The sequence below is a fragment of the Tupaia chinensis genome, unplaced genomic scaffold (assembly GCF_000334495.1).
Source record: "Tupaia chinensis unplaced genomic scaffold, TupChi_1.0 Scaffold000355_1, whole genome shotgun sequence".
Lineage (NCBI taxonomy): Eukaryota > Metazoa > Chordata > Mammalia > Scandentia > Tupaiidae > Tupaia > Tupaia belangeri.
The window spans coordinates 2,934,053-2,937,972 of record NW_006159850.1 but is presented as its reverse complement, the minus strand read 5'-3'; positions in this window follow the sequence as shown (position 1 = coordinate 2,937,972).

The following is a 3,920-nucleotide window of genomic DNA, read 5'->3' as shown; positions in this document are numbered from 1 at the left end:
GCACGCACACATGCCCGGCGTGAGTTGAAGCCACCAGGTCCGAGATTCAAACCGTGGTTAACTACATGGGAGTCCAGCGACATAGGCACTACACCAACTGCTGGTCCCTCTCCTGCCTACCTCTGACAGGGACCTTGGGATGACACCGGGTTGGAGACTCCAGGACCCGCAACCGACCGCACCTGCCCGGCTGCCCCTCCTCTCCTGCACCCCGCTCCCCGCTCCAGGAGCTCCGCAGCCTGCCCCTGGCTCACTCGCCGCCCACACCTGGTGCTCCCCGCTCCCGGAGCTCCGTTTCTCATTCGCTGCTGATCGTAGGGACTTAGACGGAGACTCTGGTCGGAGTTTCCTCACGCCGGGAGTTGTTCTCCTGTCCACCCCCTCCACCTGCTAGGCCCATATTTGTGAAAAGGAGGAAGAAGCACAGACTCCGTGTTCTAACCCCACGGCCTTTCTAGCCACCTGGGAACGCGCCATGATGTGGACAGTGCCAGCCTGGCAAGCTGGCACCAGGGCACCTCGGGTGGGGGAGTGCTGTTCTTTGAGGACCCTGCATGTGGGAGGACCGCTGGCCCCGTGTTCCTCAGATCCGGTCTCAGAGAGGAGTGCCCCTTCCCTCCTCCGTGAAGCAGCGACAAGATTGTGGCCGGGGTGGAGCGGGAGGGGGCCTAGGAGAGAGCTGCCCGGGAGAGGAAAGCCCGAGGGGACCACGTGGGTCCCCTGTAGGCGGCCTCCTGGCGCCCGGTGGCCATCGAGAGGAAGGTCTCCATGGATTCAGGAGTGGGGAACACAGAGTGGCTTTTCTCCAGGCTGGTGCGGCCAAGCGACCTGACTGGGGGATGCTCCCCTTCCTCCCCGCCGAGCGCCGGGACTCCCCGCAGGTGAGGGCAGCTGCTTCGGCAGAGGGAGCAAAGGGTCTCAGAGACTCGCAACCCCCGGACATTCTCGGGGAACCCAGACTTCCTGTCTAGGTGGCCCTTGGCCTGGTGTGCCCTCACGTGGCACAAGGGGGCTGAGGCCATCTGCCTGCATCCCGGCCCCCACCGGGGCCACTGTTAGAGCAGAGGATTCACCTTGTGTGGCCCTCACCTGGCCGGCAGGGCTGCATCACACCCACACGCCTGCTGGCTGTGGAGCGAGTGGGTTGTGGGAGCGTTAGTCCTCAGAAACACACAGCTGGCTGTGTAGACCCACGGAGTCAGGGAGGCAGCCTGGATGGCCAAGGCGGGAAGGGTGGGAGAGTGGAGAGCCCTGAGAACCCGTGAATTGGCCATGGACGATGACGGTACTTCTTGTGAGCCCAGGTGACGGGCAGCTCTCCCAGGAATGAGCAACTGGGGGTATTGCCGGCCCTGTCTCGGGGTCCCCACTCTATTTCCGTGGGTGAGAGATGGCTGTTGGGACGCTGAGACCTGAGCTGGGTACCTGGCTGTGACGACGTCCCCTCCGCCCAGGTGCCCCCTTGCAGGCACGCCCTCCCCAGGAGTGACCTTGGTGCCCACTCCATGCAGCTCACCTGGGAGCAAGGGGTGAAGGTCAGTGTGCAGGAGAGGCACCCAGGCCACAGGCTGCTGCCCAGGAGGGCCACTGGCACGGCCAGCGTGGAAAGGGCACGCTGGCTTGGCAACCACACCGCACGTCCCGCGGCCCTGCGAGTGTGCAGTCAGAGCCCCTCACCAGAAGTGGGGCCGGCAGTCAGCGGACATGCTGGCAAAGCCACCATGGCTGCCCGGGGCGTGGGCGTGGACGGGTGCCAGGGAAACTCTGCAAACTTGGCAGGACATGTGCTCTGAGTGACTTAAACTTAGAGGAATCCCCTGGCAAAACTGAGACTCTTACTTCCCCACAGACGGCCTCCTTTCGACCACAGTTCGTGGACTTGCCCTGGATCAGCCACGTCGAGTGGCTTCCCCTGGCTGATTTGTTGGGGGTCAGCTTCATCAGTGCTTAACTTAGTGTAACCAAGCCTGAAACAAAAGACTCGGCAGCTTGAAACTCACTCTGGGTGTGTGTGCACGTGCCCGAAATCCCGAGAGGAGAATGGAGAGGGGATCTTGCACCCATCCCCCGGGGGGTCATTTATTACTTTCTGTCTCTCTGTCTCTGTCTCTCTGGTGAGCACATGTGCCCTGTAGAAAAACTCTCTTAGAAAGTAACCACACTTACTCATTTTAAGCACAGTCTGGTGAGTCTGGTAGTAGTGCACTGCTGCACAATCACCTAGTCACAGCCTGGAAGGTTCCACTGCTCCAAACATCCCCTCACTTCCCTCCCCTTTACCCCAGCGCCCTGCGATCATGGGTCTGCTTTCTGCCACTGGGATTTGACTTTTTTTTTTAACTTACCAGAAAGCGTGTGTGCTTGCCAGAGAAAGAGAGAGAGAGAGACACACACACACAAAAGGTGAGAAAGCATCCCCCATGGGGCACGGTCACACCACAATCCTGCCTCCTTTTGAGATTTTGGGCACGCACACGCCTGTGGCTGGTGTGTCAGTCAAGCTGCTGGTCCAGGACTCCCCGTGCAGCCCCTGTAGGCCCGGTGTAGTCCACCAGCTGACCTTGTCCCGAGTCACGGTCTGCAGTTGATCAGGGCCCACAGGGAACGAAGACCAGGGCTGGAGCCAGTCTTGGGATGACGCACAAGCTATCATTCCCTCACAGAGTGAGTTTTAGAATCCTCATCTGTTGGGACCAGCAGTTAGCATAATGGCTATGTCACAGGACTCCCATGTAGCTGACTGTGGTTTGAGTCCCAGACCCAGTGGCTTAAACTCATGCTGGGCGCATGTGCGTGCGTGCCCAAGACCCCAAGAGGAGAATGGAGGAGAAGGGATTGCGGCGTGGCCATCCCCCCTGGGGGGTGATTTCTTGCTCTCTATCTCTCTGTCTTTGTGGTGAGCGCACGCACCCTATAGCAAAAACTTCTCAAAAAAAAAAAAAAAATCCCCGTCTGTTGCAGTCTAACCATGACCCATTTCTAAACGAAAGCTGCTTACAATTTGTAAAAGACAATTTTCTTGGGACCAGCAGATGGTGTGATGGTTAGGTCTCTGGACTCCCACGTGGCCGGCTGCAAGTCTAGTCAGACCTGGAGGCTTGCAACTCATGCCGGGTGTGTTTGCATGCGTGCCCAAAATCCTGACAGGAGAATGGAGAAGGGCTTGCAGCATGGCCATCCCCCTGGGGGGTGACTTCTCACTCTCTGTCTCTTCGGTGAGCACACATGCCCTATAGCAAAAAACTCTAAATAAAAAAAGACAGTTTTCTGTGTTGGCCCCTAAGGGTTTCTTTCCCTCTTAATTTTTTTTTGGTGATTTCTAATTTCCATATAGTAGTTGTATATCTTTTCAAAGCACGCACACAGTTCAGTCGTGCACACACACACACGCACACACACACATGCACACACACACATGCACACACACACATACACTGCATACACACACGCATACACACATGCATACACACCCTGGAAAGGAGAGTGGCTGAGCCCCTCTTCTGAGCTGACCTGGCTGGTGCCCTTTCCTGGAGAGGAAGGTCCCTGGGGAGGGCGTGGGCCCTGCAGTGCCCCCCCCGGTGTTCTCTCTTTCCCCAGGGAGCTCCCCAGGTCTCCTCCATGCTTCCGTTTATCCTTTGTTTTGTTCTTTCTCAAAGGCACATGGAAAACTCCCTTAGTCCGCCTCCTTCCAGATCTTGCTGTTTACCGCAAGAAGGGTCAGCCTCCCCTTGCCATCCCCCTCGGGAATAGAGGCCTCTCAGAAATGCTTGTGCGGGAACCAGCAGTTAGCATAATGGCTATGTCTCTGGACTCCCACGTAGTTGACCGCGGTTGGTGTCCCGGACCCGGTGGCTTAAAACTCACGCCGGGCGCGTGTGTGTGCGTGCCCAAGATCCTGAGAGGAGAATGGAGGAGAAGGG